This window comes from Anser brachyrhynchus, assembly GCF_964034855.1.
Source record: "Anser brachyrhynchus genome assembly, chromosome: 1".
NCBI lineage: Eukaryota > Metazoa > Chordata > Aves > Anseriformes > Anatidae > Anser > Anser brachyrhynchus.
This window is the reverse complement of record NC_137694.1, coordinates 118,953,420-118,965,736: the sequence shown is the minus strand read 5'-3', so window position 1 is coordinate 118,965,736 and position 12,317 is coordinate 118,953,420. Positions and strand designations below refer to the sequence as shown.

The window sequence follows — 12,317 nt, the reverse complement described above, 5'->3', positions numbered from 1 at the left end:
AAAGCCCCATCCAGCCTGGCCTTGAGCACCTCCAGGGATGGGGCACCCACAGCTTCTCAGGGCAGCCTGTGCCAGCGCCTCACCACCCTCTGAGTGAAGAATTTCTTCCTTATATCTAATCTAAATATTCTCTCTTTCAGTTTAAAACCTTTTACTCTTGTCTTGTCACTGCACTCCCTGACACAGAGTCCCTCCCCAGCTTTCCTGCAGGCCCCCTTTAGTACTGGAAAGGCTGCTGTAAGGTCTGCCCAGCGCCTTCTCTTCTCCAGGCTGAACAACCCCAGCTCCCTCAGCCTGTCTTCACAGGAGAGGTGCTCCAGCCCTCTGAGTATCTTCATGGCTCTCCTCTGGACTCGTTCTAATACTTCCATGTCCTTCTTGTGCTGGGGCCCCAGAGCTGAACGCAGTGCCCCAGGTGGGGTCTCACAAGAGCAGAGCAGAGGGGCAGAATCACCTCCCTCGCCCTGCTGGCCACCCTGCTTTTGATGCAGCCCAGGATATGGTTGGCTTTCTGAGCAAGGGCAGTGTCACACAGGTGACAGTCCCAGCCTCACTAAGACATGCTTAATGCAACAGAGAGGGGTACAAAACCAGTTACAGCCAGGTCAAAAAGCTTGATCAGACACTATCAGGAGAGCCTGCAAGACAGGAACACGTTTTGGAGGAAGGGGCTGAGAAAGATGACCTAAATCCTGCCTTGAGCTGGAAGAGAGATCGGAGAGGAGAGGAGATAAATTTAATGAATACAGAAGATAACATCTAATGACCACACATGCCATCAGATGCTGTACTTTACATATGATCACAGGTTAGTATTCTTGCTTAATAAGAGTCATAAGCCACTGAACCTTAGCAGAAGCAATCAAAATGATCTCTAATTCTGGGGACAATAATCACCAAATGCTTGCTTAGAAATACTCTTGCAATTTATAGCTCCTTCCTTCAAAAATACGTTCTCCCCAACTGTGCAGCGACTGCACTGAAAACACTTGGGCAAAAGCAGCAGTGGCAGCTGGAAGCCGCAGCGTCATTGACCCCGTGCATCATGAATTCAGGGCAGCCACAGTGCTCTGCACAGCTCAACAATCCCAGCTAAAGCACCACTGAGCTACAAGAAGGGTAGAAAGCAGTCTCATTTTCTTTGCGATCGTGTTAGGAGCGTGGGGGCAAGGCCCATTTGGCAGGGATGCTTTAGGGATGCCCTCACGTTTGGCTGCGGGTACCTGTCTGGAGCGAAGGGCCAACTAACGAGATCACGCCTGAAAGGCAGGCTGCAGGACACTGCAACCGACTGATTTGGTAGCCATGAGTACATTGTCCCTACATTTTTGACTGTAAACTAGTTGTTAATCCACAAAACACCCTTGTGACAACTCATTTTCTTTAAGGAAGAGATTTCATCAGAAGCTTTGAGAAATCCAAGTACACTGTGTCTACTGGATTAACTTTATCTGCATGCACACTGATTCTATTCTCACCAAAAAAAAAAAAGGCAAAAAAAAAAAAATACTAACAACAGACTTATGAGGCATAGTTTCCAAGCTGTGCCAGCTCATCCCCATTATTTTAAATTTGTCCATATGTCTACTAGTTCTCTTTTTTATAATGCCTCTCAAAAATACCCCTCAAATCAAAGTCAGATTTATGAGTATGCAGTTCCTTGGGTCCTCACAGGGGCCTGCTTAGAAGTGGGCATCACGTGTCCCACTCCTTCTAACCTTAAGCTTAATTAAAGCCAATTTAAGCGGTAAGTTCTTCACCACAGTTAATAGTTTGGCAGTATCGTATCAGAGCTGCTCTGGAGCTCCTGTGCGAGTGCCATCTGGTCCTGTTGATCTGTTGTTGTCCATTTTACTGGTTTGTTTTAAAAAGGCTTTTCATGTCAGTTCAGTATGAGACCTTTCCTCAGACTTGCCCAATTGAAGTTTTCAGGATGGTGATGCCACTGAACTCTGGAATTGGGGCAAACACCAACACGAGGATCCATTTGGCTTTCCTGCCACCACTTTGAGTCCCTTTTACTCTTTGGTCATTTATCAGCTATAGTGAGTTTCTGCCAGAGACCTTCTGTTTCTAACATGATGGAATTTTTTTTTATTATTAGCTCCATGCCTTTAGTGTGCTGCTACCAAGAATTTTCTTATTGCTTTCTTATGGTTTTATATTTCCTTTTACAGAACATGTATTCTCTTCTAATTTGCTCATTTGGAGGACATTCTCCTCTATTCTGAAAGATATCATTTTTTAATTCTGCTTTAATTTACTTTGCACTTTATTTGTAACAACATAGAGAGCCTTTTTTCAACACATAATATATTCCTCCTCTGAATTTTCAACATATTTTTAAATGTGTCCATGTGTCTTTTAACTAAAGAAATTTAATTATATTAAATTAAAAACCAAATAGATACTTAAGGTTTATTTCTAAAAGGTTTTCTCATTTGTACATTTTTGTCCTTTTTGAAGCTCTACAAAGAGATCTTTGAGTATTTTAGTTCCTGTGGACTTGCTGAATTTGGGTGCATTGTGGTCTCTATGCTAAAACGATATTTGCGTCCGTGGCGAACCTCTGCTCTCAGCTCAGGGTGACACCAGGAGCTGCTTTTTCTCAGCCATGCTCTCTGCACCGCTGCTGTAACAAGCAGTTATTTGTGGCATTTACAAATATAATCTCTGCCTCATACTTCCTCATAACATTTACCAGGCTGCGGGACATCACCGAGACCTCCGATTCCCTTTGTTCTCTGCCCTTTCACGCTTTCTAACTCCTCTCCCCGTTTCTCAGCCAAGGTCACCAGCCTGGTCACGCTGTTCAATACTCTTCCTTCAGGCGCGGTGTTTCAGGCCGCAGGGGCTCTCTGTTACCTGTGTGCCACAGATGACTGATTCACCCGGTTTGACTCCAAGCTCTTTTTCAACACGGCGTAGCACAACGTCACCGGCAGTTGCCTCATCAGCTGCAGCCTCGAGCTGTGCTGTCCCATGGCTCAGCTTATTTTCCACGTTGCTGCTATGTTCATTGCACCAATACCATCGTTTAGAAGTCCTCCCGCTTTATTTTTTAGCCCCTACCCATTTATTTTTTGGACTTGAAGTTTAGAAAAGCCAGCACGTATCTGTTCCTGGCTTTGACGATAGAGGTTTGGGGGTTTTATTCATGACTGCTCCTTGCTGCCTGCCTCATTAAATTAATCAGCTTCAGTCCTATCTTTTTCACGTTGTTGTTATTTTTCCCTAATATGGGTGTGATTGAGCACTGTACATGGTCAGGAAAGATCTTCGTGTAAATCGAGAGAGCTACAGGATGTTTGCTCACTGACATCTAAAAAAAAAATCTAGAGAGTACGCTGCCAGTGCCTGGCCCCTGCAGCATGATCTGTTACCCACTTGTGCTATTATTTATTAATTAACAGCGCAGAGTTGTGCAAAATCAGTCCTGTCAAGAAGCAAACTAAGCAGGATAGCTTCTAAAAATGCTTGTGCTGAATCCTCAGAGGTGGCCTGTAATGAAAAGCATCTAACAAAGCACAGACCTATGCCAAAGTGCCTGTGCTCCCAGCTGCAGATCCCGAGAAAACCCATGACTGCGATGGGGACGTGGGCAGGGGCTGAAGGTTTGACAGCTTCAGCCCTTCCCCTGAGCTGTGGTCACAGACCTGCTCCATCAGAAAATCCCCCTGCAGCAGTCTCACTGGAAAATAAAAAGAGCAAACTTCCAAGACACCATGCTTGACACCAGAGACATCGTCACAGCGCACTTGCTACGCTGTCAGATCCCATTACCCCAGGGAAAAAACCTATTATTTCCCGTTACAGGACCAAACCTACAGATTTTAACAGATTACTTTCACTACGGCAGCAGGAAATAGTGTTGAGCTCCTTCTGTCGTGTCTCAGCCTGCTGCAAGCCACGGTGAACGCGTGGCCATTACTCACCTCTCGCGAAACAGCAGCAGCAGCGAGCTTCCCCCTGGCCAGAAGCCCACTAAGACAGGGCATTATACAGAATTGTAATGCCAGCCCCCCCCCCCCCCCCCCCCCCACCAGATTTTCCATACCATGGAGAAAGCAAACCTTTTCGTGGGTCAGCTGCACATATATAACCTGCTCTAAATTATCTAGGTTGCTAGCTAGCCTCCACCAAATGCAGCGTGGGATGCAAAGAGCCCTGAGAAAGTCAGCGAGCATTCAGAGTGGTTGGACCACACGGGCACTGCTGTGGTTTTTCAGTGCTGGAGAAGCAAAGCCAGCTCGTTGAGAGCTAGCCTAGGCGTGGTTGCATTGCACCCAGCTGAAGTGTGGGGGAACAGTCAGACTCGTTAGCATCACTGCTAAGCACCAGCCTGGGGCACAAGGAAGCTGAGCGTCTTGTTCTTGCTTATGTCTTGTACAAACTCTGTGGGTGAAGGTCTGCAGGGTTGGTATGAGAGGTTGCCAAAGGAGGGAGTCTCGTGTTGGCGGCCCTGTTTTGGCAGCAGAACAGAGTCTTGAGGGCCACAGTGCCTGAGTGAAACCTTTTGCTTCATTATGTGTAAATGAAAATTAAAGGTAACACCCCTGAATACGATAATGAGCTTAATGAAGTACATGCTATGCATATATGACTACAGTACTCAACTCTTCACCCAAATCATGCTAAGCATCACCCCAGGGAGGGAACAGATAAGGTTAGGATATAAAAGAGTGTTAGGAGATAGCAGGAAAAAAAAAAAAAGTTAGTGTTAGGAAAAAAAAAGTCTGAATGAGGGAAAAAGAAGAGCTGGGGGCGGGGGGGAGAAGAAATTGGAAACCTCAAGGAGGCAGTGAATGGACTGTGCTCCTTGTCCTCCACCAAAGCAAGGATGCCTTCCTGGTAAGCTCTGTGCCTTCACCCTTTGGTGAGGAATACCCAGGATAGCATTTTGCTAGCACTGTTACCATATATTAACATTATTGCAGTAAGTGTATTTATCAACAGCAATTCCAAATCTGTTATGTCTGTTGCCTTATTAAATACGTTCTCCTTTGTGAAACTGTCTCAGTGGAAGCCGTTGGCAGGGCTCTGAAACAGGCAAACACCGGACTCTGGTAAGTCCCCTCTAACGCGACAAAGTGCAAGAGTGCTCTCCAACCAAGGCACACTCGATGGACATACAAGAGGAATGTGAGGGAAGTTGAGAGATGCTCAGAAAACACATCTGACTCTTGTCCTGGCAGACCAATGGTACACTTGTGGTCAAGTTCATTTTTGGCAAAAGAGACTTTGCAAAATGTGAAATGGATTTGCATATAGTTGATGGGAACAATTCCCCATTTTGAGGAGAGGTATGGGGAGAAATGCATGAAAGGGCATGATGTTATAAACCACCAAGATTAGATAAAGCTTACTGGCAAGTAAAATATCATGACTCAAAAAATCCATTCAAAAATTCAAAGGGTATCAACAGTACAGCTTGCTATGGAGAGTAAAGAGCTGACCTTGCACCTCCATGCCTTGTCCTTCCCCTCCAGTGATGAAGCAATTCCTCCTTCAGGTTCAGACACGTGCATGAGCTCCACAGCTTGTAAAACTACTTTAAAGTATAAAATCGGGCTGAGGAGGAAGATGTTTTAAAACAAAATAATTGAGCTAAGTTCTTCTCATTCCCCCAGTCGCATGTTGGAAATACCCCCCAGGAAGGTCCTCTCACTCCAGCTCTTCTGGAGACGTTTTGCCCCCAGCATAGTCATGGCTTCAGGCAGGGAGGGAAGGGATGGACCCTTCCGTCAGCACAGAAGGAATACGCTCTGGGACCCCTGGTGGGACATGAGAGGATGCACTTTCTCCAGGTTTTTCGGCTTTCCTCTGTTCAGTGGTGAAACATCAACACCAGAGAGGGACTTCCCGAGATCCACAGCTGGGGGGTGGTGGGGGGGTTAATGTTAGGGAAGTATTTATCTTCACTTCCCAAACCACCAGCCTCCCAGGTGCCTCGTGCTGGCTGTCTTGGGAGGCTCCTTTGCATCTCCCTTTTTATTGGCAGGATATCTTGGCCAGTCGTAAGTACACCTTATTTGGAGTCTTCCAGTTATTATTTCTCATTAGTTTTTAATTTGAGAGAATCGGCTTACAGCCTCTTAAATGCTTTACTTGCTCTCTTGCTGGGTCTCATCTGATGCACTGATGGGTTGTGAAGACTTATTGATTTTTCTTTGCCATTTTGTTATATTATTCTCATACAATAGTAAAAAGATTAACTGTGATCAAGTGGCTAATGCAATTACCATGCTGGCAGAGGTAAGAGAAGCCAGGCTAGACCAAGATAAAGCCGTTCTGGAGCCACCAAAGGGGCTGGCTGAGGCACTGTTCCAGCTATTAACAGTTGCTTCTGAGGCTCCATCAGTGATGGGTGGGAGACACTGTGAAGATTTTTTAAATCTTGGAGTTTCATACTCCAATACATACCTGTAATTGTGGAGGGAGGGCATATCAAAAGTTTCTCAACAGTTGGGTGAGGCAACACCGCTGACACCAGGGAACACAGCAACCTCACATTCACCATTTGTGTGGGTAGAGGAGGGCTACTGGGCTGTTTCTTTATCTCTGAAACACCAATATACCCATCTCCTGATACTTAGGGAAGTCCTTTCCCATGCAGCCCTTGCACAGAACACAGAGTTAATCTGTAAATTAATTCCCAATTTGAGTTTATTTTGTTGTTGTTTTTGAAACAGCCCCAAACTCCACATAGCTCTTGCTCCATGCAGAACACAAAGGAAAAGGCAAGGGGACATCCCATTTGGGACAAAGGAGATAAATTTGGGCAATTAAAATAGACATACCAACAAAGCCAGAATGAGGAAAGAGGAAGAAGAGACTTTTAGAGGGAGGCAAATAAGTAAGTAAGCATGCTGCAATAATTAAATTATTTGACCAAATAATGTTGTTTTTCCCAGACTAATTAGTATTCTGCTCACCTCAAGGAGCAGACCAAAAAATCTCTGACTCCAAGCTCATTTTGGTTATTTATATCATCATATTTTCAAGAGCACGCCAATTACAGCAGTTCTGCCACAGCCTTCATATTCCAGTGAAGCCCTGAAGAAGAGAAGCTGGCCAAAAGGGAGCATGACAAATCCTGTATCTTTTGCTCTGTTCAGCCTTATTAGTGGTGGGCGTATTTCATATCAGTAATTTTCAGAAATTAAGTATGTTTGGTCCAAGATGTGCAATGCAAAAGGGAATAAAACCTGTCCGCTTCATTTTGGCTCAGTCCCCGTCCTCCAGCTCTTGCTGCCCATAGCTAAGCCTACTTGAAGGCTGCCAAGCACAGCCGACAGTAAGCAACGCCAAAGCAGCTGCTCTAGAAATCTTGCTTCCCTGCTTCCTTTTTCATTTTCTTGCATATTCCCCACTTTTATAGAGGCTGGGGCTCAGAGCAGCTGCTCTGCATGGCCAGCCACTGCACGCCGGCTGTTGAAGCTCTGTCGTTCAGATAAAACTGAAGGGAGCTCTGAGAAAGGTGGAAGTTTCTTTCTGATCCAAACCCCAAGTCCAAGCATGATGGAAACTGTCCTGAGAACATAACTGAAAGAAGCACTGCAGAGTTTTATGAACAAAAGCAGTGTTCAGCTTCATTTTATGAGCATCCTTACTCCTCTGAGAAAAAGCAGCAGATACTGTTGAGGGGCACGTAACCGTTTCTAAGAAGAAACATACTTTTTGCTTTTCCCAACTATTGCATATTTATATCAGTGATTTTAATAATACAAAAATGTGTTGGGTGTATGTGGCGAAGTTTTGCTAGCAGGAGGTTTTGGTTATTAGCTGAGGTTAACGTACCACAAAAGGCAATGAGTTTTGCTGTAGGACCATTTAATTTAGGGTACATTCACTTTTTTTTTAGGTGTAATTTCTAAAAGGTGGGAAATGTGCACATGAACACCTACAGCTTGTGAAAAGTTGCTTATCACGCCATGCATTGGAGGATAAATACGATTGTAAGAGCAGCATCATGACTATGAGGACAAGCACTGTCTCTCCTACTTACAGTGACCAGAGCACCCCCAAAACCTGACTGTGAGCACCTCTGTCAGGAGAGAGCTCTCCCAGGGAATGCCTAGTATAATGGGAACCTGAGAAGATAACCATGAAGTATGCAGAATCAGTTCTCCAGATGTAATACTTGGCAACAGACTGTTTTTTCTTTTTACTGCATTTCAGCTCACTTTCAGCCCAGAAAATCATGTATTTCTTTCACCAAGTAATTGTTGATTTGATAGAGCTTCTTATGCTCACTTCATTCAGCATTTTGTGTGCTATTCATTTTAGAATGACACTCTTCTGTTCTTGGCAGATGGAGAATCCTGTAGTTGAATACTTCTGGATGTTATCCCAGGACTTTTTTTCTCCCTTTCTCGTTCCCCTTCTCTCCTACATCTCCCCCAGACTGAAGCAGGCTTTGCATAGATTTGGAGTGTTTTGAATTTCACAGTGTGTTTGAAAAATAAGAGTGACTCAAGGGATACAAAACATATGAAATGAAGTAATGTATTCAACTATAAAAATATGAAAGACAGTTCTTTCTTATGGAGCATCTACATTAATTTGGTTCAACAAATCACCAGTGGTTTCTGTATTCCAGCTATTCCCACAGACATGTTTCTGGAGATTCATTTTTGCTGCAGTGACAATGGCTCTAATCTCTTCCTTTTGCGTTAGGATCCAGCTTCTCATCTCTTACAGAGGAACATATCTCTAATGGACTCAGTGAAAAGAGCCTAAATTATCCCAGTTTAGCAGCTAGTCCAGCAGTTTATGGATCAGAGAAATAGCATTTTCTTCAGCTATTCCCACCCTTCCACCCCCATACACACACACCTTGTCTCTGTAAATTTTCTTCTGGCAAATGTCTCCTCTGACCACATTTTTAAAGTGACAAAATATTTCACACATACATATTATTGAATATACCTGTACCCATCTCAGATTTCCCAAGCCCATTTCCTCAGACATTCCTTCTGAATGTCTGTATTTCATGCACATTTTCAAATTAAAAGGAAAAAAAAAAAAGGTAAGAAACCATTTTCCCATCACCTCAACATACCTCACTTAATGACCTTCTCACTCAGTTCACTGAGGAGAATATTCGCTTCAGATTTCCTAAAGAGTTATTAGGGACAAACAATTTTTTTTTTCTCCAGTTAACTGACTCTGAAAATAACAGCTTTTGCTTTCGCCTTTTGTTACAGAGAGAAGCCATGACAGATCAACACATCTAGAAAAAAAATAAAACCAAGTAAGTGGGGAGGAAGGAAAGGATGTCCCAAAAGGACAAGGAACCAAGAAAATACTTTTTATCTGAACACAATATTTTTAATCGTGTTACAGCTATTCAGGAGCTCTAATTGGAGTGTCTTCACTGAGGGACTGCAACACGCCATGCTTGTTTGACCTTCTAGTGAATGCAAGCAATGCCCATCATCTACACTGGGAATCTTTCATGGCCAATCTTTCATCCGAGCAGCCTGACTACCCAGTTGGTGCCCAGTCAGTGCCCTTCCAGTGTCTTGGTCTCTTCTCCATGCCTTGAATGTCATCTACTTCTCCATCTCCCCAAGGAGGAATCCCACAGACTGGCCACAGGCATCAAACTGAGCCCCAGAAGCCTCCCAGATGTTACTTCAGTGGTGATCAATTGTTTGCCCCTTGTAGTGTTGACCAGATCTGACTGCAGGCTGAGTTTGGACCATCTGGCTTGCATGATATGATCATAATGCTGTCCTTAGCTATTAAAATCATACTGTGTAGATACTGAAAACAGTCCTATCAGCTTACACAATACGCTCTGCAGGGGCTCTGTGATTGCCACCAGCAACCTTCTCCTCCTACATACCAGACCCCCCAAAACACTAAAAATAAAAGGTTCTTAAAGTGAAATGAGTGCTATAACATCTTCTTGCAAGTAGGTACTCCCACACATTTGTGCAGTTTCTCCCTTCAGAAACATGGTTTCTCTGAAAGGAGGTTCCTACTTGCCCCACAAACCGAGGATAGCCAAGACCCCAGCCTTTGCTTTTGTTCTTTTCCTTGTTCCCTGGTTCTCCCCAACAGGCTGGCTTCCTTTCCTTTCCCTGTGACTGGTTTGTCATGAACACATTGCCACAAAAACACAGAATGAACAGCAAAGAAAAGTTATTGCATATCACGGGGCCCTCTCCACCTTTCTGGAGCTGCACCAGGGGGTAGGAGTAAGGATAGAAGGAAAAGAAAGAAAAGGCAACAAATCAGAAGTTATCAATGATCATCACCTGAGGGAGCACAGGGAAATACAGAAGTGTCTGGCTCTTCAGAAGAGTATTCTTAAGCACACTGCAGGATGAACATGGCCTTCTCAAAGGGAAGAAGAGAAGGCTCTGGGGAGACCCCATTGCAGCCTTTCAGTACTTAAAGGGGCTTATAAAAAAGATGAAGAGTGACTTTTTACTTGGGCAGATAGTCATAGGACAAGAGGGAACAGTTTTAAACTAAAAGAGTGTAGGTTTAGATTAGATATAAGGAAGAAATTCTTTACTCAGAGGGTGGTGAGGCACTGAACAGGTTGCCCAGAGAAGCTGTGGGTGCCCCATCCCTGGAGGTGCTCAAGGCCAGGCTGGATGGGGCCTTGGGCAGCCTGGTCTGGTGGGAGGTGTCCCTGCCCATGGCAGGGGGTGGAACCAGGTGGTCTTTAAGGTCCCTTCCAACCCAAACCAGTCTATGATTCTGTGTTTCTGTGACTCTAAATGCCTACACAAGCTGGGTAGAGGTAGGGGGGCTGGAAGGAGGACACTACAAGGGCAGCAATTACTAGGCATTGTGAGGAGAAAACAAATGTATTCTTTCCTCTCTATTTTTAAATGTCAAATTCAGTAGTCTATAATTTAAAAAGGAGTATGTGCTGTACCATAAGGCCATTGGACAGCAGTGCTTTCCAAATGCACTGCCTCTGGGCAATAAGAGCCAAGGACAACTTCAATTATTTCTGACTTATCGGCCACAAGAGTCATAGTAAGGAAGAGTTGTGGAGTCACAGGAAACATATAGGTGGCATATGCTTATTATAACAAGATGTTATTGACCAAGGAAGCATATTCAGGAAGCAAGCCAAAAGCCGGCAGTCAGAGATATTGTGAATAAAAGGGGTGCGTTATCCAGCTCCCTGCGCTCAGCCGTGGCGTGCTGGCTTGGAACAGAAAGAATAACTCATTCATTTATAGAAAGCCATTGCAGGGTCCAAGACTGGGGAAAGGATGTGTAGAAAATAACTTGTGGCTATTTTAAACTTAATGGCTGGTTCCCCAGTTGCTGAGCAGCACGCTGATGAGAATGACCTTATGCCTGCTGCCTTCTGCCCACCAAGGAGCACAGCAGGGGAACCTCTGAGACCAAATAATTGTTTCCTTGAGCTCAGTGTTTCATGTCAAAAAGTAGCAACTCTAAAATCATTATGTAACCCTCCTGCTTATTCCTGCCTTTTAAATTTCTCCAAGCATCTTCATCTGCAGCTACTCCACTGATTTTAATGCTGGGAAAAGTTGTCGGAACAACTGTAGAGGATGACAACCTTGATACGTCTGGTGAGCAGTACCTGTGCAGTCTTCCTTGCAGAGCAAGATCAATGAGCTTCCCCAAAGACAGACGAGAGCCAGCAGAGCTAATGAGGGTGGCTCACTCCCTCTGCTCACGCACTTCTTCACTTCTTTCCTGAGATTAAAAAGAAGAATGGTACAGCGACTCTGATAAATGTGGTTTTCGTGCTGCCTTATTTGCTAATGGCAAAATGCAAGAAGCTCAGCTCCTGGAGCTTCAGTTCCAGTGAAGCAGGCCATTGGTTTGCTTTTTGCTATCAGGGAACTCCAATTTTTTAATTTTTATACTTCAGATAACAGTGTGGGAAATTTCTGGGAGCCATTTGAAAGGCATATGGCTTCCATTTCACCTTGCTATACATTTTAGTAATGGGAAAGGGTATCGGAAAATAACCTATTCTCACACTTTGTAGAGTTTTCCCAGTTATGTGTATAAACATCCCTGTACCTGATCATTCAGTCTTGATCATTGTTTTGACCAGTGCCCACTGGAACCTGCCAGTTATGCGGGAACACCTCCACAGCTGTGCCTTTGCCTGCAGCTGTGGCTATTGACACTCATGCAGAGGTTCGTGATCAAGTCCCTGGAGAAATTCTCTCCTCTAGAAAACAAAAACATGCTGCTGTTGACTCAGAAGTTAGGAAATGGTTTTGAAAGGGTAATTTGATTTTCCATTTTTCCCATCTTTAAAAAAAAGTCCCCTCTCCTGATATGTATTTTTTAATCAGAGA

General features: G+C 44.3%; 1 long non-coding RNA gene across 1 annotated transcript; it reads left to right on the top strand.

The window, feature by feature from the left end:
* The first annotated feature begins 4,112 nt into the window (after nt 1-4,112).
* Nucleotides 4,113-10,086, top strand: LOC308189288. The gene is made up of 5 exons (XR_013946252.1): nt 4,113-4,851; nt 5,631-6,017; nt 7,865-8,112; nt 9,210-9,256; nt 9,349-10,086. It is a non-coding gene; the product is annotated as an uncharacterized lncRNA (long non-coding RNA).
* Nucleotides 10,087-12,317: the final 2,231 nt, after the last annotated feature.